This window comes from Lolium rigidum, chromosome 7, assembly GCF_022539505.1.
Source record: "Lolium rigidum isolate FL_2022 chromosome 7, APGP_CSIRO_Lrig_0.1, whole genome shotgun sequence".
NCBI classification, from domain to species: domain Eukaryota; kingdom Viridiplantae; phylum Streptophyta; class Magnoliopsida; order Poales; family Poaceae; genus Lolium; species Lolium rigidum.
This window is the reverse complement of record NC_061514.1, coordinates 197,357,892-197,384,307: the sequence shown is the minus strand read 5'-3', so window position 1 is coordinate 197,384,307 and position 26,416 is coordinate 197,357,892.

The following is a 26,416-nucleotide window of genomic DNA, read 5'->3' as shown; positions in this document are numbered from 1 at the left end:
GCTATGTCTAAGGATGTAGTTGTTGATTACATTACGCACCATACTTAATGCAATTGTCCGTTGCTTGCAACTTAATACTTGGAGGGGTTCGGATGATAACCTCGAAGGTGGACATTTTAGGCATAGATGCGGTTGGATGGCGGTCTATGTACTTTGTCGTAATGCCCAATTAAATCTCACTATACTCATCATGATATGTATGTGCATTGTCATGCTCTCTTTATTTGTCAATTGCCCAACTGTAATTTGTTCACCCAACATGCTGTTCGTCTTATGGGAGAGACACCTCTAGTGAACTGTAGACCCCGGTCCAATTCTCTTTACTGAAATACAATCTACTGCAATACTTGTTTTACTGTTTTCTCTGCAAACAATCATCTTCCACACAATACGGTTAATCCTTTGTTACAGCAAGCCGGTGAGATTGACAACCTCATCTGTTTCGTTGGGGCAAAGTACTTTGGTTGTGTTGTGCGGGTTCCACGTTGGCGCCGGAATCCCTGGTGTTGCGCCGCACTACATCTCGCCGCCATCAACCTTCAACGTGCTTCTTGACTCCTACTCGGTCCGATTAAACCTTGGTTTCTTACTGAGGGAAACTTGCCGCTGTGCGCATCACACCTTCCTCTTGGGGTTCCCAACGGACGCGTGTCGAACGAAAAGACAATACGTCAACCACGCGCATCAATGGGCCTTCAGTAAACCCCGGGTACCATCTTCGGCAGGCCCATTGGGGATGCCTATGTCAGTTGCAGGAGTTGAAGCTGCGGAGAAAGTGCTGTTTGCCACCCACTACCTGTCAGGACCTGCCAGAGCCTGGTGGACTAGTGCCCGCGCAATGAATGCATGACAGATGATGACTTGGGAGGACTTCAAACTCAAGTTCAGCAAATACCATGTGCCACCAGGTTTGATCAAGAAGATGAGGGATGAGTTCCGGGAACTCAAGCAAGGAAGGATGTCCGTGGTGGAATACCGTGACAGGTTTCTTACTCTGTCTAGGTATGCCCCGGATGATACGAACACCAATGAGAAGAAGAAGGAAAGATTTCTGAATGGACTGCATGATGAGATGCAGACCGTGTTAGTGAACATTCCGTTTGCTGACCTGGAAGCACTAGTGGATTCCCCCATCCAGATGGAAGGAAAGCTTCATCAAGCCAATGAGAACCACAAGCGCCGTATGATGCACCAGAATGGACCCAGCAATGCACAGAAGTACCGTAACAATTCACCTGGAGGATTTGCCCCAAGCCACAACAAGCCACCTGCTCAGACGTTCCGTCCAAACTACACCAACAACAATGGAGGACACCCGAAGCCCGGAGGCAACACCAACAACAACAACAACAACAAAAACCACAACAACAACAACAACAACAACCACAATGGTAACAACAACAACCCTAACACTGCCCCAAGGACTGGAAGCAATGTTGTACCCATTGCCCCAAAGGACAAGTCAACTGTGACCTGCTATGAATGTGGAGTTACTTGTCATTACTCCAATGAGTGACCCAAGAAGCTAGCAAAGACTGCCCCCAATACTGCTACACCTGCCCAGCAAAAGCGCCGTGTCTTAACTGGAAGGAACCCGAACAACTGCAACGGCCGTCTCTACCGCATGAGTGCAACAGAAGCCCATGAAGCACCCAATTCCATGCAGAGTACGTTTTCCTGTTAACCCATTTGCCCAATCTCTCTTAGGATCCTAACTTTTCTTAAATCTCGGGACGAGATTTTGTTTAAGGGGGGAAGGTTTGTAACACCCCAAAATTTCAAAACAAAGAAAAACTCAATTTCCCTTATTCCAAAATTTTGAGACAACAAAAACTTGCCCTTTTCCAAAATCTTTTCTATTAAGTGAATTAGGGAAGGATTGCTTTTGCCATGATTGTTTGTTTGAAGTGTTGAACATGTTTCTAAACCCTAAATCCTACCCTTTTCAAAATCAAAGAGAAACAAATAAAAAGAAATTTGAAATAAAAGTAAAGTCTTATGTGAGCAAATGGCCATACTTACAAATATTTTCCTATGTCATATTTACTTTACCTAAATGGTTTTTAACCATTAACAAACTTAACCTAATACAAAATGGACCCAAAAGAATACAATTTGGATCAAGAAGAAACAAAATAAAAGAAAAAGAATAAAAATAGCATCACATATGAGCCTATGGACACTTTTGCAAATCTTCACCTATACCATGATTCCTTTGTTTAGAAGGTTTGAAAACATTAATAAACTCAAAATAATAACATTGGAATCAAAGAAATGCAAAACAATTCAAAAGAAAAATCAAAATCCACTCACATATGATAATGGTCACTTTGAACATTTATATCAGGGTACCTACTTTGAGCCTCTATATTAAGCAATTTCTAAACTAAACTTTCTCAATTCTTTTCTCCTCATCCAAGAACTCATCAAGGTGATCACATTTGGTGTTGACCATCCATACAAATTCTTTTTCAGTTGCTTATTATAAGCATGCCAAGTGGCAACATTGAATCAGATTCTAGATCAACCCCATTTTGAATTTCACCAAACCTTTTCCAAATTTCAAACCAAAACCATCAAGAGGTGCCAAATATTATTTGGATCACATCCATAAAAGAGTTTGGAAAATTTCAAATTTAAAGTTCATGCGGCCATTGTGTCGAGCACCTTGTGTGCACTAATCTACCAAATCCATACACTCTAATATCCAGAGGTTTTAAGCTCAAACCCTCACCTCTCTGACCTTCCTCAGCACCCTCTTGCACCCATTGAACAAAGCCAAGCCTCAGAGACAATGATCATGCATGATCATGGCCAGTACATGACCATGCCGTGGCACTCGTGCCACTCCCCATGTCAACCCTCCCTCCACTCCTCTCTAGCCTCACCAACCATGTCTAGGAGACGTGCCTCACTCCCACAAACCTGCCTGTACTTGTCATTGGCCAAGAGGATCACTGCAGCGCCTGGAACACGACGTGCCCACGACGCCCTGGCACGCCAGAGCGTGCTTAGACATGCCACTGGACAAGCCAGTGCGCGATGTCGCCCCGCCTACCTCGTCCTCCCCTTGACCCCTCTCTCCGCCAATAGCATCTCCACGACGCCAGCAACACGGCAGACACGACCACTCCCTCTCCCTACCTTGTCGCCGTCGTCCTCGTCGACGTCGTCCGCCACGGTACTACCAGTACACGAGCATGACGCCGACGCCACCGACCATCTTTTTATGTGCGATCAAGCACGCCGTGATCATTGTGACGTCGAGAAGAGAGCAGCGTCCCCACCCATGCCTTGGAGCCACTGTACCGCCGTTGCCATGGTCGACCTGCCCGTGCGCCTCGGGACCTCGACGCCGCTATAAATAGAGCGATCCCCCGTGCTCAAAACTCACACCCTTCGCTTTCTCTCCTCCCACTGACCCTCCTTGAGCATTCCCCAGTCTCAATTTAGCCCGTAGCTCACCAATTCGTCGCCGGAGTGCCGCGGAGCCGCCGCAGACGAAGACGAAGCTAGGAGCCACCCCAAGAGACGCCGCCGGTACCAGGAGCTTTGCCGTCGTCGACAACCTCGCCGCATCACCTTGTTGACGATCGCCGGACCTCCGGTGAGCCTCCGACCCCCTAGGCTCGCCACGGCCAGGGTTTGATCTCGTCGGAGACGACGATGACCCTCGTCCGTAGATCTGCGTTCTAATCCAATGGTCCTCGTTAACTCATACCGTTTCGGGTTTTAAGACCCACTGACAGTGGGACCCGCTATCAGGCGGCCTGCTGCGTGAGACGCACTGCTGGGCCGGCCTGCTAACCCCCCCTCTCTGGCCCAATTCGTTTTCCCGCCGAAGCCCATCTATTCAAATTTCGTTAATTCGTTTTAATCCTATTTGAATACTGGTGCTTTGTTCAAATTTAAATAGGAAATTATCTACTGAGCCAAAATTCATGACTTAAATATTGTTGGAAATCTTATGAAATTATCTAGCCAACTACACTAGTCTCAACCCTAGATTTATTGTAGAACTCATGTAGTAAAAATAACAAGGCAGTACCTTTTCAAACTTCAAACATTTATTAAAAATCAACCATAATTTATTTTGAGTTGATTCCAACTCTCATAATTCACATTTCAAATGCTCTACATGAATATGTAAAAATATGACAGTGGTGTTTACCATGATCATGGGCTAGAGTAAATAATCGCTATGTGGCCATTTCTAGTCCATTTAAATCACCTCAATTTATTAAATAAATAGTATGAGAGGTATCTGATACGTCTCAAACGTATCCATAATTTCTTATGTTCCATGCTACTTTTATGATGATACTCACATGTTTTATACACACTTTATGTCATTATTATGCATTTTCCGGCACTAACCTATTGACGAGATGCCGAAGAGCCAGTTGCTGTTTTCTGCTGTTTTTGGTTTCAAAAACCTACAAAGGAAATATTCTCGGAATTGGACGAAATCAACGCCCAGGGTCTTATTTTTCCAATAAGCTTCCAGAAGACCGGAGGGGATACGAAGTGGGGCCACGAGGGCCCGTACCCATAGGCCGGCGCGGCCAGGGAGGGGCCCGCGCCGCCCTATGGTGTGGGCCCCTCGCGCCGCCTCTAACCCTACCCTTCCGCCTACTTAAAGCCTTCGTCGCGAAACCCCCTGTACCGAGAGCCACGATACGGAAAACCTTCCAGAGACGCAGCCGCCGCCAATCCCATCTCAGGGGATTCAGGAGATCGCCTCCGGCACCCTACCGGAGAGGGGAATCATCTCCCGGAGGACTCTTCATCGCCATGATCGCTTCCGGATTGATGTGTGAGTAGTTCACCCCTGGACTATGGGTCCATAGCAGTAGCTAGATGGTTGTCTTCTCCTCATTGTGCTATCATGTTAGATCTTGTGAGCTGCCTATCATGATCAAGATCATCTATTTGTAATGCTACATGTTGTGTTTGTTGGAATCCGATGAATATGGAATACTATGTCTAGTTGATTATCAATCTATCATATGTGTTGTTTATGTTCTTGCATGCTCTCCGTTGCTAGTAGAGGCTCTGGCCAAGTTGATACTTGTAACTCCAAGAGGGAGTATTTATGCTTGATAGTGGGTTCACGCCTCCATTGAATCTGGGATAGTGACAAAAAGTTCTAAGGTTGTGGATGTGCTGTTGCCACTAGGGATAAAACATCGATGCTTTGTCTAAGGATATTTGTGTTGATTACATTACGCACCATACTTAATGCAATTGTCCGTTGTTTGCAACTTAATACTGGAAGGGGTGTGGATGCTAACCCGAAGGTGGACTTTTTAGGCATAGATGCATGCTTGGATAGCGGTCTATGTACTTTGTCGTAATGCCTCGATTAAATCTCATAGTAGTCATCGTGACATGTATGTGCATTGTTATGCCCTCTCTATTTTTCAATTGCCCAAGCTGTAATTTGTTCACCCAACATGCTATTTATCTTATGGAGAGACACCACTAGTGAGCTGTGGACCCCGGTCCATTCTTTACATCTGAAATACAATCTATCGCAATACTTGTTCTTTACTTGTTCTTCGCAAACAAACATCATCTTCCACACTATACGGTTAATCCTTTGTTTTTAGCAAGCCGGTGAGATTGACAACCTCACTGTTACGTTGGGGCAAAGTACTTTGATTGTGTTGTGCAGGTTCCATGTTGGCGCCGGAATCCCTGGTGTTGCGCTGCACTACACTCCGTCACCAACAACCTTCACGTGTTCCTTGACTCCTACTGGTTCGATAACCTTGGTTTCTTACTGAGGGAAAACTTGCTACTGTACGCATCACACCTTCCTCTTGGGGTTCCCAACGGAAGTGTGTTAACTGCACGCATCAAGCTCTTTTTCTGGCGCCGTTGTCGGGGAGATCAAGACACGCTGCAAGGGGAGTCTCCCACATCCAATCTCTTTACTTTGTTTTTGTCTTGCTTTACTTTATTTTATTTACTGCTTTGTTTGTTCTCTATATCAAAAATACAAAAAAATTAGTTGCTAGTTTTACTTTATTTACTGTCTTGTTTGTGTTCTCTATATTAAAAACACAAAAAATTAGTTACTTGCATTTACTTTATTTACCTTTTGTTTATTTCATCATGTTTCCTCCTAAGTTCACTCTGAAAGATATACCGTTAGGACGAGGGTCTATCATTGGAAGAGATAATATAGAAGCATTTTTCACTCATGTTAGTACAGCTGAAGATTTTGAAGATAGACACTTGGTAGAACTTGCTCCTACTTATGAAATTGCTGCCGCTTCTTTAGTACACATGTTGGAAGCTAGATTTGTCAATCTCAACCTCATAATACAACATATGTTTCTTACACTCTCTGATATGGAGGAAGGAGAAAAGAAAGATTTTGTCTTAGAAACCCTTCTTAAAGAATTTGGTGATGTAGCAAGAGAAGCTAGAAAAGTCTTTATTAAATATAAGATGCTTGGCCTTTATACCAATTTTGCTAATACCCTTGAAAAAATGGAAAAGGATAGATTAAAGTACACTAATAAAGTTAATTGTGAAGGGGAGATTAAGACATCAATACCTTGCAAGCTCTTAGGAATGTTCGAGGCACTAGAAAAGAATTATGGTTGGATTGTTCCTGAAAATTTGTTTGATGATAATAGCAAGCCTAAGAGTAATGAAAAAGGGGCCTCTGAAACTTACATAGATAAGATACAATGCATAGTTGAGAAAACTCCAAACCCCTCTGTTGATGCTTCATCTCTTGATAATACTTGATTCACACTTTCTGCGCCTAGTTGAAAGGCGTTAAAGAAAAGCGCTTATGGGAGATAACCCATTATTTTACTACAGCACTTTTGTTTTATATTTGAGTCTTGGAAGTTGTTACTACTGTAGCAACCTCTCCTTATCTTTATTTTATTGCATTGTTGTGTCAAGTAAAGTCTTTGATAGTAATGTTGATACTAGATTTGGATTACTGCACAGAAACAGATTTCTTACTGTCACGAAATTTAGCAGCCCCGTCTGTAGGTAACTCAGAAAATTCTGCCAATTTACGTGCGTGATCCTCAGATATGTACGCAACTTTCATTCAATTTGAGCTTTTTCATCTGAGCAAGTTAAGTGCCCCAGAAAAATTCGTCTTTACGGATTGTTCTATTTTGACAGATTCTGCCTTTTATTTCGCATTGCCTGTTTTGCTATGCTTGATGGATTTCTTTGTTCCATTGACTTTCAGTAGCTTTGTGCAATGTTCAGAAGTGTTAAGAATGATTATGTCACCTCTGAATATATGAATTTTCAATTATGCACTAACCCTCTAATGAGTTTGTTTTGAGTTTGGTGTGGAGGAAGTTTTCAAGGGTCAAGAGAGGAGGATGATACAATATGATCAAGAAGAGTGAAAAGTCTAAGCTTGGGGATGCCCCCGTGGTTCATCCCTGCATATTTCAAGAAGACTCAAGCATCTAAGCTTGGGAATGCCCAAGGCATCCCCTTCTTCATGGACAACTTATCAGGTCACCTCTAGTGAAACTATATTTTTATTCGGTCACATCTTATGTGCTTTACTTGGAGCGTCTGTTTGCTTTTGTTTTTGTTTTTGTTTGAATAAAATCGGATCCTAGCATTCTTTGTATGGGAGAGAGACACGCTCCGCTGTTGCATATGAACACATGTGTTCTTAGTGCTACTTTTAATGTTCATGGCGAAGGTTGAAAACTGCTTCGTTCATTGTTATATGGTTGGAAACGGAAAATGCTTCATGTGGTAATTGGTATAATGTCTTGAATAATTTGATACTTGGCTATTGTTGTGCTCATATAGATCATGTTTAAGCTCTTGCATCATGTACTTTGCACCTATTAATGAAGAACTACATAGAGCTTGTTAAAATTTGGTTTGCATGATTGGTCTCTCTAAGTCTAGATATTTTCCGGTTAAGGTGTTTGAACAACAAGGAAGACAGCGTAGAGTCTTATAATGCTTGCAATATGTTCTTATGTAAGTTTTGTTGTACCCGTTTATACTTGAGTTTGCTTCAAACAACCTTGCTAGCCTAAGCCTTGTATTGAGAGGGATTACTTCTCGTGCATCCAAATCCTTGAGCCAAAAACTATGCCATTTGTGTCCACCATACCTACCTACTACTTGGTATTTCTCTGCCATTCCAAAGTACATTACTTGAGTGCTACCTTTAAAATTCTATTCTTTGCCTTTACAATACATAGCTCATGGGAAAATAGCCTTAAAAACTATTGTGGTATTGAATATGTTGCTATGTATCTTATTTCTTATAAGTTGCTTGTTGAGCGGTAACCATGTTTACGGGGACGCCATCAACTATTACACCTTTGTTGGATATCATGTGAGTTTCTATGCATGTTCGTCTTGTACTGAAGTAAGGGCGATTTTCATGATCAAATGGTTTGAGTATGCATATTGTTAGAGAAGAACATTGGGCCGCTAACTAAAGCCATGAATCATGGTGGAAGTTTCAGTTTGGACACAAATCCTCAATCTCTTATGAGAATATTATATGTTGTTGAATGCTTAAGCATTAAAAGAGGAGTCCATTATCTGTTGTCTATGTTGTCCCGGTATGGATGTCTAAGTTGAGAATAATCAAAAGCGAGAAATCCAATGCGAACTTTCTCCTTAGACCTGCGTACGAGGCGACATAGAGGTACCCCTTTGTGACACTTGGTTGAAACATATGTTATGCAATGATAATCCGTGTTAATCCAAGCTAATTAGGACAAGGTGCGGGCACTATTAGTATTCTATGCATGAGGCTTGCAACTTATAGGATGTCTTATACATAACACATATGAATTATTACTACCGTTGACAAAATCGTTTCTATGTTTTCAAAATAAAAGCTCAAGCACAAAAATAGTAATTCATGCTTCCCTCTGCGAAGGGTCATTCTTCTACTTTATGTTGAGTCAGTTTACCTACTTCCTTCTATCTTAGAAGCAAACACTTGTGTTAACTGTGTGCATTGATTCTTACATGTTTACCTATTGCACTTGTTATATTGCTTTATGTTGACAACTATCCATGACATATACATGTTGAAGTTGAAAGCAACCGCTGAAACATATATCTTCCTTTGTGTTGCTTCAAAGCTTTCTACTAAGAATTTATTGCTTTATGAGTTAACTCTTATGCAAGTCTTATTGATGCTTGCCTTGAAAGTACTATTCATGAAAAGTCTTTGCTATATGATTCAGTTGTTTAATCATTGTCTTTACCATTGCTTCGAATCGCTGCATTCATCTCATATGCTTTACAATAGTATTGATCAAGATTATAATAGCATGTCACTTCAGAAATTATCCTTGTTATCGTTTACCTACTCGAGGGCGAGTAGGAACTAAGCTTGGGGATGCTTGATACGTCTCAAACGTATCCATAATTTCTTATGTTCCATGCTACTTTTATGATGATACTCACATGTTTTATACACACTTTATGTCATTATTATGCATTTTCCGGCACTAACCTATTGACGAGATGCCGAAGAGCCGATTCTTGTTTTCTGCTGTTTTTGGTTTCAGAAATCCTACAAAGGAAATATTCTCGGAATTGGACGAAATCAACGCCCAGGGTCTTATTTTTCCACGAAGCTTCCAGAAGACCGGAGGGGATACGAAGTGGGGCCACGAGGGCCCGTACCCATAGGCCGGCGCAGCCAGGGAGGGGCCCACGCTGCCCTATGGTGTGGGCCCCTCGCGCCGCCTCCAACCCTACCCTTCCGCCTACTTAAAGCCTTCGTCGTGAAACCCCCTGTACCGAGAGCCACGATACGGAAAACCTTCCAGAGACGCAGCCGCCGCCAATCCCATCTCGGGGGATTCAGGAGATCGCCTCCGGCACCCTGCCAGAGAGGGGAATCATCTCCCGGAGGACTCTTCATCGCCATGATCGCCTCCGGATTGATGTGTGAGTAGTTCACCCCTGGACTATGGGTCCATAGCAGTAGCTAGATGGTTGTCTTCTCCTCATTGTGCTATCATGTTAGATCTTGTGAGCTGCATATCATGATCAAGATCATCTATTTGTAATGCTACATGTTGTGTTTGTTGGGATCCGATGAATATGGAATACTATGTCAAGTTGATTATCAATCTATCATATGTGTTGTTTATGTTCTTGCATGCTCTCCGTTGCTAGTAGAGGCTCGGCCAAGTTGATACTTGTAACTCCAAGAGGGAGTATTTATGCTCGATAGTGGGTTCATGCCTCCATTGAATGCAGGACAGGTGACAAAAAGTTCTAAGGTTGTGGATGTCTCTGTTGCCACTAGGGATAAAACATCGATGCTTTGTCTAAGGATATTTGTGTTGATTACATTACGCACCATACTTAATGCAATTGTCTGTTGTTTGCAACTTAATACTGGAAGGGGTGCGGATGCTAACCCGAAGGTGGACTTTTTAGGCATAGATGCATGCTGGATAGCGGTTTATGTACTTTGTCGTAATGCCCTGATTAAATCTCATAGTAGTCATCGTGACATGTATGTGCATTGTTATGCCCTCTATATTTTTCAATTGCCCAACTGTAATTTGTTCACCCAACATGCTATTTATCTTATGGAGAGACACCACTAGTGAACTATGGACCCCGGTCCATTCTTTACATCTGAAATACAATCTACTGCAATACTTGTTCTTTACTGTTCTTCGCAAACAAACATCATCTTCCACACTATACGGTTAATCCTTTGTTTTCAGCAAGCCGGTGAGATTGACAACCTCGCTGTTATGATGGGTCATGGCTTCAAAGCCAATATTGAAGAGATGTCCAAAGAGCTGCCGAAAGAGCAAGATGGGCAATTTGTTGACTTGGGTGCTTTTAAGACCTCGGCACTTAAGTGTGCTCGCCAGCTCCTTGAGCTGGTCTCGGCAAAGAAATCATCCATTGGTCCAAGCTTGTCAAACCAGACCCAGGCCCCCTGATTTTATTCTTGTAATTTTGCTCAGTTAAAACAATGTCCTGTCATAAGACTTCCATGGTTGTAACGAATTCCGAGCTGGCAATGTTGCCAGTGTACTGTTGCTATAACACTTTAATTTGCACGCTCCCGATGGGAGTAAATTCCAGTGTTGAATCCATATAATCCATCATGCCTTTTAACAATGTTTTGCAGGTTTTTCCTGTGCCTACATTTACCGATGATTCTTCGGGTGTCGCTCTGAGAGTGATCGACTCCAGCGCATGAAGGATCGAATCGCTCAGATGGAAAAGGATATGCGTAGTACTTACGCCTTGGCTGCTATTATCAGAAAGAAGAACGAGCTTGCGGTTGACGCAGAACGCTATGCTCTTGCTGAGTTGCATAGAGCCACAGAGAGTTTGAACTGTAAGCGCCCTTGTCCTCTTGCTCCTTGTTTTTTCATGAAAGGCATCTTCTTATCTTTCTTCATTTCTTTTTCTAGTTATAGCTCTAAACCCAGCTGAGGAGAACAAGCGGATTCACGAGCGTGTAAATGCATTGACTCAACTATCATCTTTGGATGACATTTTCTGGAAAGAACACTCAAAGGTTTCCACTGTCACGAAGTTCCAAGACCTGGTTCAGCAGGTCCACCGTTTCTTCGACAAGTGCTATAAAGGGCTGAGAGTGATCTGGAAGACGATGTTCCCTTTGAACCCAGTTCCTCCCACGTTGTTGACTTTAATGTCAGAATTTAGTAACGCCAAGAAGATCTGAAGCTTGGTTCGAGCACAACTTCTTGCAGGAGCTAGAGCTGCGCTCGCCCTCGTCCTTGTATGTCATCCTTCAGCAGACCTGCTGGCAATTGCCAATGCGGTAGGTGATTTGGGACCGCTTTACCCAAAGGTGGACCTTGCCACCACCATCATTATTGAAAGGCTTGAAGGAACCTCGATGGCACCCGAAGAAAAGGAGACTCCACATGAGTAATTCAAAGACATGTCCCTATTGTAAATAGAAGACTTCGTTACTTGCTACATCCGAGTGTTCGGATGATTATGGTTAAACTATTTTTATCGGCAGGTGCATATATATGTACCTTTACCATGTTAATGTCGTTAGCAAATTTTGAAGGTGTAAATCTTAATTACTCGTTTTTACATCTGTATTGTGATGCATACGTATGTTTGTCGGCAGCAAATTATTTGAGTGATCAGCTCGTGTTGCAGGTCTTGCTAAACCCGTTGTATGTGCAACTTTGCTTTCAACCGATGCATGTCTTGACAGCAGCTCCAGAATATATCGGTGGCACTAGATCTGCCGATGACTCCGTCGCTCTTTGATACTTCTGTAGTTTAAAGTACCGAGCGTGGGTCGTTTTTGTACGTGTTTCATGATCCTTGCTATATGCGGCACTCTTTGAGGCATCTATAGAAAAGGGAAAGAGCAAGGTCCCCATTGATTTTGCATCATAGCACTCGTAATTTCAGAGGCTTTTTTAGAGTGCAATCTCTGGGCGTATTTTCCATCGCACCAATGTTCGCTGAAATATGCGAACAAAGTTCCTGACGATGTAGTTCGGGTGTCCCGAATTACTGGAATTCTTCAAGGAAACAAAACTTGAGTTTTCATTAATAAAGTAAGCGAAAAAACTAGGGCAAAAAGTAGCCCTGCTGAAAAAGAGAAAAAAACTAAATGCTATCCATCCTTTTAAGCAAGAAGAGGATTCTTCTTATATTCGAGCTTGTCCATCGCGCCAGCGGCTTTGGAAGCATCACTGGTTTCATCAGGAGTTCTAGCAGCGATTGCCAGAGTTTTGTTTTCTTCTATAATTGTCGTGCCATCAGCTCCCAAAGTTTTCACTGTCGGAGCTTCCAAAGCAAGGTCGGCTGGCTTTTTCTTCGTCTTCCTGACGCATTCATCTTCCTTATTATCGAGTGCTGACGATTTTGAAGGGAAGTCGACAATTTCCTGTCTTAGCCCAAACTTGGCAGCAATCCTCTGAAACTCGTGATCACAATTATCCGAGCGTGAGAAACTTCCATAGGCTGTGATGTTTGTTCCATTGTTCCCAGGCATTTTCAGCTTGAGGTATGCGTAATGTGGCACAGCCATGAACTTGGCATAAGCTGATCTTCCGAGTATAGCGTGGTACTGTGATTCCCAGTTCACTACTTCAAACTCGATCTTTTCCTTCCTGAAGTTGTTGGGTTTACCAAAGACAACGTTCAAGTAAACTTTGCCAAGAGAGTACCCCGGTAAGGTGGGGAGAATCCCATGGAAACAGGTGTCTGTTTCTTCTAGCATCCTCATTGTGATTCCCATACTTTTGATCGTGTCGAGGAATATCAGGTTTAATCCGCTTCCACCGTCCATGAAAACTTTGCTCATCTTGAACCCTCCGATTTGCGCCTCAACTACTAAGGCATCGTGCCCCGGTTTTGGGATTGTCATCGGGTGATCCGCTCTGCCGAACATAATGCTCTGTGATGACCATTCGATATATTCAGGAATATTGGCCATAATGCTTTCTGCCAGATTGACCTCTTGGGTGAGCTTCTTCATCTCCCATCTCGAAACACCAGTCCTGTGAATCATACTCATTTGTCCATGTGGTGGCGGAAAGGACTCATTAGGGTTGTGAGGCTGAACTTGCTGGACCTGGTGCTGAGGTGGAGGAGGCGGTGGAATTGGTTGATGCTGCTGGATGAGCTTCTGCATCTCAATGAACTATCGACAGTCTCTTAGCAGGTGACTTGACTTTTTCTTGTTATCTTTAGAATCGATGTACGCGTGCAGGTAGCAAGGAGCATTTATCTGCTCAGCGAAGGGTAACTCAGTGGTCCTCTGTGGTCATGGTTTGTAGTTGCCGCGGTTCCCAGAGTTACTTTGGTTGCCGTCCTGCTGATCGTCTCGCCTGTCATCGTACCGATCATCTTGTCGATCGGAATATCCCGCGGCTACCAGGTTGCTTTCATCGTAACTGCGGTCTTTCCTTTTCTTACGACGATCCCTTCGACCACCCGGATCGTGCCTCGGCTGATCGTCGTCTTCGTCGTCTTCATCGTCACTGCGTTGTCGTGGCCTTCGTACGTTGTCTTCGCCGTCAGCCCAGCTGTTGGCAATTTCCATCAACTTGGTTATAGTCTTCGGCTTCTTGCGCCCAAGTTCCTCTATGTAGGTTTCACGTCGGATGCCATCGCTAAAGGCATCGATTGCTCTGTCGACGGAAACATCTTCGGCGGCGTTCAGGAGTTTAGTGAATCTCCCAATGTATGCACGCATCGACTCCTTCGGCTTCTGCTGGCAGTGCCGTAACTCTTCGATCCCAACATGCCTCTTGTATGTTTCTTGGAAGTTCACGACGATAGCGTCCACCAGGTCTTCCCACGACTTGATGGAACCCTTCGGCAGGCCTCTCAACCAGGCCCGTGCCGAATCTTTCAGGTAAAGTTGCAAGCACTGCATCGCTGCTATCTGATTTCCTTTGTGCAGGATCACAGTTTGTAAGTAATCGTCTATCCATGACCTCAGCTCCTGCTGTCCATCATACTTAGCAGCGTCGGTAGGGGTAGGTTTGAACTTCTTGGGTGGCATTGTCTCGCGGATCTTGTAGCTCAAGCAGTCAGCTCCCCTCAACACACCGTCGTACTCCTGGCTCTCTTCTGAGGCGTCGCTGTCGTACTCCTCCCTCGCGGCTCGCCGTCGCCTGGCTTTGTCGATTCTGCTCTGGGTAATTTCGTCTCGGGCGTCTCTCAAACGGTGCTTCGAGCCACTGGCTTGGAGCGTGGTATTTTCCTTTCGTGGAACCAGATTGGCTCCCAAGATTGTGAGGCTTTCCAGGGCACCTCGATGAGCTTGAGCCATAGAACCTTCGGGTCGTCGGTTGATGAGGTACGCCGCGAGGTTGGCAGTTGCTCCTTCAATGGTTTTTGGCCTTAACATACCCGCAGTGTCCATAGTCATGAAGGACTTGGATAGGTTCGAGGTTATTTCTCTAGCATCATCTTCCGAAAGTCTGGACAGCCTTGATCGATGCTTCCCTGTGATACGTCTCCGACGTATCGATAATTTCTTATGTTCCATGCCACATTATTGATGATATCTACATGTTTTATGCATACTTTATGTCATTATTATGCGTTTTCCGGAACTAACCTATTGACGAGATGCCGAAGGGCCAATTGTTGTTTTCTGCTGTTTTTGGTTTCAGAAATCGTAGTAAGGAAATATTCTCGGAATCGAACGAAATCAACGCCCAGGGTCCTATTTTTCCACGAAGCTTCCAGAAGTCCGAAGGGGAAACGAAGTGGGGCCACGAGGTGGGGACACGATGAGGGCGGCGCGGCCCAAGCCCCGGCCGCGCCGGCCTAGTGTGTGGCCCCATCGGGACTCCACCGACCTTGCCCTTCCGCCTACTTAAAGTCTCCGTCGCGAAAACCCTACCACGTTCGACGAAACCGGAGAAAACCTTCCAGAGCCGCCGCCATCGCGAAGCCAAGATCCGGGGGACAGGAGTCTCGTTCCGGCATGACGCCGGGACGGGGAAGTGCCCCGGAAGGCTTCTCCATCGACACCACCGCCATCTTCATCAACGCTGCTGTCTCCCATGAGGAGGGAGTAGTTCTCCATCGAGGCTCGGGGCTGTACCGGTAGCTATGTGGTTAATCTCTCTCCTATGTGCTTCAATACAATAATCTCATGAGCTGCCTTACATGATTGAGATTCATATGATGATGCTTGTAATCTAGATGTCATTATGCTAGTCAAGTGGATTTTACTTATGTGATCTCCGGAGACTCCTTGTCCCACGTGTGTAAAGGTGACGAGTGTGTGCACCGTGTGGGTCTCTTAGGCTATATTTCACAGAATACTTATTCACTGTTATGAATGGCATAGTGAAGTGCTTATTTATATCCCTTTATGATTGCAATGTGTTTTGTATCACAATTTATCTGTGTGCTACTCTAGTGATGTTATTAAAGTAGTTTATTCCTCCTGCACGGTGTAATGGTGACAGTGTGTGCATCGTGTAGTACTTGGCGTAGGCTATGATTGTGATCTCTTGTAGATTATGAAGTTAACTATTGCTATGATAGTATTGATGTGATCTATTCCTCCTTTCGTAGTGTGAAGGTGATAGTGTGCATGCTATGTTAGTACTTGGTTTGGTTATGTTGATCTGTTATGCACTCTAAGGTTATTTAAATATGAACATTGAATATTGTGGAGCTTGTTAACTCCGGCATTGAGGGTTCGTGTAATCCTACACGGTTAGTGGTGTTCATCATCCAACAAGAGGGTGTAGAGTCTAGCATCTATCTATTTATTCCGTTATGTGATCAATGTTGAGAGTGTCCACTAGTGAAAGTATGATCCCTAGGCCTTGTTCCTAAATACTGCTATCGCTGCTTGTTTACTGTTTTACTGCATTTATACTGCCTGCAATATTACTACCATCAACTGCACGCCAACAAGCACTTTTCTGGCGCCATTGCTACTGCTCATACTTATTCATACCACCTGTATTTCACTATCTCTTTGCCGAACTAGTGCACCTATTAGGTGTGTTGGGGACACAAGAGACTTCTTGCTTTGTGGTTGCAGGGTTGCTTGAGAGGGATATCTTTGACCTCTTCCTCCCCGAGTTCGATAAACCTTGGGTGATCCACTTAAGGGAAACTTGCTGCTGTTCTACAAACCTCTGCTCTTGGAGGCCCAACACTGTCTACAAGAATAGAAGCACCCGTAGACATCAAGCACTTTTCCAGCGTCGTTGCCGGGAGGAAAGATAAAAGGCACTCATACTCCGGTCCCGGGTAAAGTACTTTTCTGTTGCCGTTGTGTGTGTGCTCGAAGCTATTTCCTTTAGATCCTGCAATTGCATCTTTTTGTTTCTTGTTTACACTAGTTTGGCATAATGGACAACAATGAGCTTCTTATTCTATTTCCTGATTTAAGACATGGATGGTTTGATGCGAAACTTAAAAAACCTATGGAACATATTAGTATGAACACTTTGAACACCATTGTTGCTAATGATATGGAAAATTCTAAGCTTGGGGAAGCTGGCTTTGATGAGCATGATATTTTTAGTCCCCCAAGCATTGAGGAGAAAATTTACTTTGATGATACTTTGCCTCCTATTTATGATGATTATAATGATAGTAGTCTTTTAGTACCACTTTGTTATGGAGGATAAATTTGATTATGATTACAATATGCCTCCTATATTTGATGATGAGAATAATAATGATAGCTACTTTGTTGAATTTGCTCCCACTATTACCAATAAAATTGACTATGCTTATGTGGAGGGTAATGATACTTTTATGCATGTGAATAAAGATGTTTTATGTGATACTTATATTGTTGAGTTTGTTCATGATGCCTCTGAAAATTATTATGAGAGAGGAAAATATGGTTGTAGAAATTTTCATGTTACTAAAACACCTCTCTATATGCTGAAATTTTTGAAGTTACACTGGTTTTATCTTCCTATGCTTGTTACTTTGCTCTTCATGAACTTGTTTATTTACAAGATTCCTATGCATAGGAAGCATGTTAGGCTTAAATTTGTTTTGAATTTGCTTCTTGATGCTCTCTTTTGCTTCAACTCTTATTTCTTGGGAGTGCATCATTGAAATTACTGAGCCCATCTTAATGGCTATAAAGAAAGCACTTCTTGGGAGATAACCCATGTGTTTATTTTACTACAGCAATTTTGTTTTATATTTGTGTCTTGGAAGTTGTTACTACTGTAGCAACCTCTCCTTATCTTTATTTTATTGCATTGTTGTGCCAAGTAAAGTCTTTGATAGTAGGGTTGATACTAGATTTGGATTACTGCGCAGAAACAGATTTCTGTCTGTCACGAATCTGGGCCTAATTCTCTGTAGGTAAATCAGAAAAATCTGCCAATTTACGTGCGTGATCCTCAGATATGTAAGCAACTTTCATTAAATTTGGGAATTTTCATCTGAGCAAGTCTGGTGCCACTTTAAAATTCGTCTTTACGGACTGTTCTGTTTTGACAGATTCTGCCTTTTATTTCGCATTGCCTCTTTTGCTGTGTTGGATGGATTTCTTTGTTCCATTGACTTCCAGTAGCTTTGGGCAATGTCCACCCTCTAATGAGTTTGTTTCGAGTTTGGTGTGGAGGAAGTTTTCAAGGGTCAAGAGAGGAGGATGATACAACGTGATCAAGAAGAGTGAAAGCTCTAAGCTTGGGGATGCCCCGGTGGTTCATCCCTGCATATTTCAAGAAGACTCAAGCATCTAAGCTTGGGGATGCCCAAAGCATCCACTTCTTCATCGACAAATTTATCAGGTTCCTCCCTTGAAACTATATTTTTATTCGGTCACATCTTATGTACTTTACTTGGAGCGTCTGTTTGTTTTTGTTTTTGTTTTTGTTTGAATAAATGCTTGTGTGGGAGAGAGACACGCTCCGCTGGTTCATATGAACACATGTGTTCTTAGCTTTTAATGTTCATGGTGAAGGTTGAAACTGCTTCGTTAATTGTTATATGGTTGGAAACGGGAAATGCTACATGTAGTAATTGGTAAAATGTCTTGGATAATGTGATACTTGGCAATTGTTGTGCTCATGTTTAAGCTCTTGCATCATATATTTTGCACCTATTAATGAAGAAATACATAGAGCTTGCTAAAATTTGGTTTGCATAATTGGTCTCTCTATGGTCTAGATAATTTCTAGTAAAGAGTTTGAACAACAAGGAAGACGGTGTAGAGTCTTATAATGTTTACAATATGTCTTTTATGTGAGTTTTGCTGCACCGGTTCATCCTTGTGTTTGTTTCAAATAAACCTTGCTAGCCTAAACCTTGTATCGAGAGGGATTACTTCTCATGCATCCAAAATCCTTGAGCCAACCACTATGCCATTTGTGTCCACCATACCTAGCTACTACATGGTATTTCTCCGCCATTCCAAAGTAAATTGCTTGAGTGCTACCTTTAAATAATTCAAAATTTATCACCTCTGATTTGTGTCAATTTTTTATAGCTCATGAGGAAGTATGTGGTGTTTATCTTTCATTCTTGTTGGGCAACTTTCACCAATGGACTAGTGGCTTCATCCGCTTATCCAATAATTTTGCAAAAAGAGTCGGCGCGGGGTTCCCGACCCCCAATTAATCAACCTTCATTAATAATTCTCTTCACATGTTTTGCTCTGATTCATCGGTAAGCAACTTAATTTTGCAAATAGACACTCCTTCATGGTATGTGAATGTTGGAAGGCACCCGAGGATTCGGTTAGCCATGGCTTGTGTAAGCAAAAGGTTGGGAGGAGTGTCATCCATAAATAAAACTAAAATACATGTGTAAACAAAAGAGAAGAGGGATGATCTACCTTGCTGGTAGAGATAACGTCCTTCATGGGAGCCGCTCTTTGAAGGTTTGTCTGGCAAGGGGGTTAGAGTGCCCACTACCATTCGTTGACAATAACAAACACCTCTCAAAATTTTACTTTTATGCTCTCTTTATGTTTTCAAAACCAAAGCTCTAGCACAAATATAGCAATCAATGCTTCCCTCTGCGAAGGGCCTTTCTTTTACTTTTATGTTGAGTCAGTTCACCTATTTCTCTCCATCTCAAGAAGCAAACACTTGCGTGAACTGTGCATTGATTCCTACATACTTGCATATTGCATTTGTTATATTACTCTATGTTGACAATTATCCATGAGATATACATGTTATAAGTTGAAAGCAACCGCTGAAACTTAATCTTCCTTTATGTTGCTTCAATACCTTTTACTTTGAATTATTGCTTTATGAGTTAACTCTTATGCAAGACTTATTGATGCTTGTCTTGAAAGTACTATTCATGAAAAGTCTTTGCTTTATGATTCATTTGTTTACTCATGTCATTACCATTGTTTTGATCGCTGCATTCATTACATATGCTTACAATAGTATGATCAAGGTTATGATGGCATGTCACTCCAGAAATTATCTTTGTTATCGTTTACCTGCTCGGGACGAGCGAGAACTAAGCTTGGGGATGCTGATACGTCTCCGACGTATCGATAATTTCTTATGTTCCATGCCACATTATTGATGATATCTACATGTTTTATGCATACTTTATGTCATTATTATGCGTTTTCCGGAACTAACCTATTGACGAGATGCCGAAGGGCCAATTGTTGTTTTCTGCTGTTTTTGGTTTCAGAAATCCTAGTAAGGAAATATTCTCGGAATCGGACGAAATCAACGCCCAGGGTCCTATTTTTCCACGAAGCTTCCAGAAGTCCGAAGGGGAAACGAAGTGGGGCCACGAGGTGGGGACACAGTAGGGCGGCGCGGCCCAAGCCCTGGCCGCGCCGGCCTAGTGTGTGGCCCCACCAGGACTCCACCGACCTTGCCCTTCCGCCTACTTAAAGTCTCCGTCGCGAAAACCCTACCACGTTCGACGAAACCAGAGAAAACCTTCCGCAGCCGCCGCCATCGCGAAGCCAAGATCCGGGGACAGGAGTCTCCGTTCCGGCACGCCGCCGGGATGGGGAAGTGCCCCCGGAAGGCTTCTCCATCGACACCACCGCCATCTTCATCAACGCTGCTTGTCTCCCATGAGGAGGGAGTAGTTCTCCATCGAGGCTCGGGGCTGTACCGGTAGCTATGTGGTTAATCTCTCTCCTATGTGCTTCAATACAATAATCTCATGAGCTGCCTTACATGATTGAGATTCATATGATGATGCTTGTAATCTAGATGTCATTATGCTAGTCAAGTGGATTTTACTTATGTGATCTCCGGAGACTCCTTGTCCCACGTGTGTAAAGGTGACAGTGTGTGCACCGTGTGGGTCTCTTAGGCATATATCCCTTTATGATTGCAATGTGTTTTGTATCACAATTTATCTGTGTGCTACTCTAGTGATGTTATTAAAGTAGTTTATTCCTCCTGCACGGTGTAGTGGTGACAGTGTGTGCATCGTGTAGTACTTGGCGTAGGCTATGATTGTGATCTCTTGTAGATTATGAAGTTAACTATTGCTATGATAGTATTGATGTGATCTATTCCTCCTTTCGTATTGTGAAGGTGACAGTGTGCATGCTATGTTAGTACTTGGTTTGGTTATGTTGATCTGTTATGCACTCTAAGGTTATTTAAATATGAACATTGAATATTGTGGAGCTTGTTAACTCCGGCATTGAGGGTTCGTGTAATCCTACACGAGTTAGTGGTGTTCATCATCCAACAAGAGGGTGTAGAGTCTAGCATCTATCTATTTATTCTGTTATGTGATCAATGTTGAGAGTGTCCACTAGTGAAAGTATGATCCCTAGGCCTTGTTCCTAAATATCGCTATCGCTGCTTGTTTACTGTTTTATCTGCATTTATACTCGCCTGCAATATTACTACCATCAACCGCACGCCAGACAAGCACTTTTTCGGCGCCATTGCTACTTGCTCATACTTATTCATACCACCTGTATTTCACTATCTCTTCGCTGAACTAGTGCACCTATTAGGTGTGTTGGGGACACAAGAGACTTCTTGCTTTGTGGTTGCGGGGTTGCTTGAGAGGGATATCTTTGACCTCTTCCTCCCTGAGTTCGATAAACCTTGGGTGATCCACTTAAGGGAAACTTGCTGCTGTTCTACAAACCTCTGCTCTTGGAGGCCCAACACTGTCTACAAGAATAGAAGCACCCGTAGACATCACCCTGCACCTTGGCTGCTTCGGGACACACTTCCTCGCGAGCCCCTTCGCCGTTCACTGGATTGTTCTGCCGCGAACATACGTCTTTTGAGGGTGGCATGTTCATTCGATAGTCGCTCCCGATTTTTCTCCAAGATGGAGCGATAGGCATTGAAGGTTCCAACCGAAGTTCCGACGGGAAGTGGTGTGTTATTAAGTACGGCTGTCCTGACTGCTGCCAATTCTTCCTCCGCGATGGTGTAATCATTATTATTGTTACTGGCACTGTTTTCAAAGCTATGCCATCGGCTAGAGCGCGGGTTGTGATCTCCACCTCCCCCGTTCCTTGCGTTTCCTGTGTTATTGGCAGCATAGACATGGTGGTGCGCTGTTTTCCAGGTGACCTCCTTGATAACGCTATCGACACTGTCCTCTCCCAATGAATACTGGGCACTGCAGATGAACGGTGTGTCACTCGATCCCAACCCGTGCCTGGTGTCGCAGTTCAGGCAGTAGTACGAAGTCATCTCTGACGGTACGGGGTTATCGGATCCAACCGACATTGAAGACGTCGATCGAGGGGTTGATGGCGGGGATGAATTCATCGAGTCTGTCAGGCCTGCTGAAAGGTCGACTGATGATGACATGATTGACCTTGCGACCGATGGGGGCGATTTTCTCGCTGATCTGGGGGCGAACGGTTCCAGCAGACGAAGGACTCCTTCCGCGTTGACGTTGTAGTGGACGCTCCCGAACGTCATCTCCATATTTCCTCGTAGATCCGAAAAAGTCGAGCGAGAAGAGTCGCTGTGCGGGGTGAACTCATAGGAGCCGAATCGGATCGGACTTTCCAAGATTGGCGATGATGAAGGCGTCGACGAAGCTGTCGACGACATGGTTGGATCTGCCAATGACGGATCTTGTGCCAACAGGTTTCCCACAGACGGCGCCAATTGTCAAGGGTACTCCTCGGCAATGCCCTCCGTTTGGGGCTTAGGGTAGATGGAATCCTGTAGGCTGACACGAGACATCGGTTATCAAACAAGCGGGGAAAGCGATTTACCCAGTTTCAGGGCCCTCGATGAGGTAAAACCCTTACGTCCTGCTTGTCTGATCTTGATTATGAAAATATTGGGTTACAATGGGGTGCCGAAGTTTTCGGCTGTGATCTCGTCGAGAGGCTAAGTACTACGGGGACCTAGCTCTGGACTTATGGTGGCTAAGATTGCTAAGATGATTGTGTCCCTCGGCAGCCCCTGTCCTGGCCCTTATATAGGGAGCCAGGTCTCAAGAGATCTGTCCGGGTACGACTAGGTTACAAAAGACCCTAGTTCTAAACTTTTCTTGCTTGATCCGTTTCTTCGTCTTGTTCTTCAAGGAATCTTCTTCGGCACCGACGTAGTGGCCCACCTTGCCATCGGGTGTCTTCATGGGCCTCCAGCTGGGCCGCACAGGATAGGGCAATAATAGTTACCCGAAGGGTAATGCCCACGTCACTCGAGGACCTCCTTTGTCACCGATTTGGCAATCAAAGGCCATAACTTCTTGAAAAAAATTGCATGCATTCCAACAGTACGTGGCGCTTTGAAATCACCAATTGCAAAAAGGGCCTTCTTCACCTCTTCCTCCTTAAAAGGAGCCATTAAACGCTCATTAATCTCCATAGTAACACGAGGCTTGACCTTTTGCAGCAAATTTGCATCTTTTGCAGCAACTTCTGAAGAGAATAGATCAGTAAAAGAATTAGTAATAATTGGATTTATATGATTATTCCCTTCCCTCACGACCCCATTTGGGTCCTTCGCCTTCATGATCAGATTTCGCTTTTTTCCTTGCCCGGGCAAAATTGTGAAAATACGCCGAGTTTCGGTCCCCGTTTGCTATCCAATTGACCCGGCTTCTCTGCATTTTATAAATATCCTCTTGCTCGAGAACTTCCTCGATTTCTTCTGTAAATTCTTCTTGTTGTCGCACATTTTCCTCTACATCTCCCGCCTCAACACCTCCTCGAGTTGCCTCGAAAGAGTTCTCAGCTTCACTCTTGGTTTTTTCAATATGGTACTCTCCCAGGCATGTAATGCCTTCTGGACTAATTCCACCGCTGGCATCACATCGCTACTCCCCGATCCACTTTCCCATGTACCACTTCTCCCACTCCATCTTCCTTGAGCCATTTACCCTCAAACCGTTTCCTTCGAACCTTGCATGATGTTGCCAAACTGCGGTAGTAATCAGTGTCCATCAGAATTGACCTATGGTCCGACCTAATCATGTCCAAGTTCGCTAAACTGCATAGGAAAAAAAGCTCCGCCCATGCTTCATTTGCGCATGCCCTGTCTAGCCTTTCACGTATGCCTGGGCTTCTTCTGCTCTGCTTCTTTCTCCATGTAAAACTATCACCAGTATACCCAAGGTCCTCCAATCCACAGTCAGTTAGTGCGTCCCTAAAAGTCTGCATATACTGGATCGGTCTTGGGTTCCCTCCTTCCTTCTCATGGTTGTATAAAATTTCATTCCAATCGCCAATTACTAACCACTTCATGCTAACTTGACCATGGAGCTCACGTAACTGTTCCCAGGTTTTAGACTTATCAGCCCAAGCCGGCTCACCATAAATTCATGTGAGTCTCCAAGTTGTCTCCACACTGCTTCCTTTTAGCACTACATCAATGTAGTTTGGACGGATCGCCTTCAGTTTGATATCGATTCCACTCTTCCACAACAACAATAAACCTCCACTTCTCCCATCGCTTTCCGCCACTAACACCCCATGCATCCTTGTTTGTACCCTTAGTCTCTCTGCACCTACCTTATCTAGATGAGTTTCTGAGAGAAACATCACATCTGGATCGCACCGCCCTGGATCTCCAGGAGTTCTCTAATTGCAGGACCACACTATGCACCCCGACAGTTGAGAGATAAGGTTTTCATTGCAACTGGCGGCACCACTCGAGGGATCCTACCAATGGATTCTTAGAAGGCAATGCGCCATTCTGCACTTTCTTTGCTCTTTAGATGGATATAAAGGACTGGAAACACAACAATTAATTGCTGGATCGATGCCTTAGCCTCTCTAGACCTTGCTGAAGGAAATTGCTTTACTGAAAGAATAACACTAGGTAGCTGCTAAGAAATCGACACAGCTGACAACAACGTGAACAACCCACGGTTATCCACAAGGACCGCCTCGTTGTGACACAAGGAGGGAATATGACCTGACGTCACCGTCGCCGGCGCGGAGGAAAACGAAAACGCCACGCGAGCAGAGTCCGGTTGGAGTAGAAACCCTAGGCGTAAGCCTTAGGGGACCGCCTCGCTGTGACACGAGGAGGGAATATGACCTGACGTCGCCGTCGCCGGCACGGAGGAAAATGAAAACGCTACGCGAGCAGAGTCCGGGCGGAGTAGAAACCCTAGGCGTAAGCCTTAGGGGACCACCTCATTGTGACACGAGGAGGGAGTATGACCTAACGTCGCCGTCGCCGGCTCGGAGGAAAACGAAAACGCCACGCAAGCAGAGTCCGGGCGGAGTAGAAACCCTAGGCGTAAGCCTTAGGGCGTAACCCAATTTGTGTCTATGACTAGCTGAATGCTCGTGCGTCGCCACGATACATATTTTCTCCTCGTATATAATATATAATATAAGAAATATTTCTTTGAGTTTCCATGGAACTACACGTGACATATAAAATCAAATTTCTGAGTGTGAGAGTGGATTTGGTGTTCAGATGAGTACGTGCGCACGCAGCAGCCGTCGTAGGATTGGCTTTGAGATTCTGCCATCCCACTTTCTGAACTAACGGTGACATACGGTGTTAAACAGAATCTAGGGTGTTGCTCTGGGCCCGATGGGCTCTATCTCCATGCTCTCTTGTGGTGACTGATACGTCTCCAACGTACCTATAATTTCTGATGTTCCATGCTTGTTTTATGACAATACTTACATGTTTTGCTTGCACTTTATAATGTTTTTATGCATTTTCCGGAACTAACCTATTAACGAGATGCCGAAGGGCCAGTTGCTGTTTCTGTTGTTTTTGGTTCCAGAAAGGCTGTTCGGGCAATATTCTCGGAATTCGACGAAACGAAGACCCAGGACCTTATTTTTCCCGGAACCTTCCAGAAAGTCAAAGGGGGGCTAGAGGGGTGCCCTGGGGGCCCCACACGTGTGGCCGGCGCGGCCCAGGAGGGGGGCGCACCGCCCTAGTGTGAGGTGGCCCCAGGCACCCTCCGACTCCGCCTCTTCGCCTATAAGACCCCTTTCGACCTAAAAACGCGACACCAATTGACGAAACTCCAGAAAGACTCCAGGGGCGCCGCCGCCATCGCGAAACTCCAATTCGGGGGACAGAACTCTCTGTTCCGGCACCCTGCCGGGACGGGGAAGTGCCCCCGGAAGCCATCTCCATCGACGCCACCGCCTCCATCATGCTCCGTGAGTAGTTCCCCCATGGACTACGGGTTCTAGCGATAGCTAGTTGGTACTCTCTATCCCATGTACTTCAATGCAATGATCTCATGAGCTGCCTTGCATGATTGAGATTCATCTTATGTAATCGGTGTTGTGTTTGTTGGGATCCGATGGATGATACATTATGATTAGTCTATCTATAAAGTTTGTGAACTTATTGTTGCTTGCAATCTTGTTATGTTTAATGCTTGTCACTAGGGCCCGAGTGGCATGATCTTAGATTTAAGCTCTATACTTATTGCTTAGATTGTATCTACAAGTTGTATGCACATGTCTATGCCCGGAACCAAAGGCCCCAAAGTGACAGAAATTGGGACAACTGGAGGGGAAGGCTTAGAT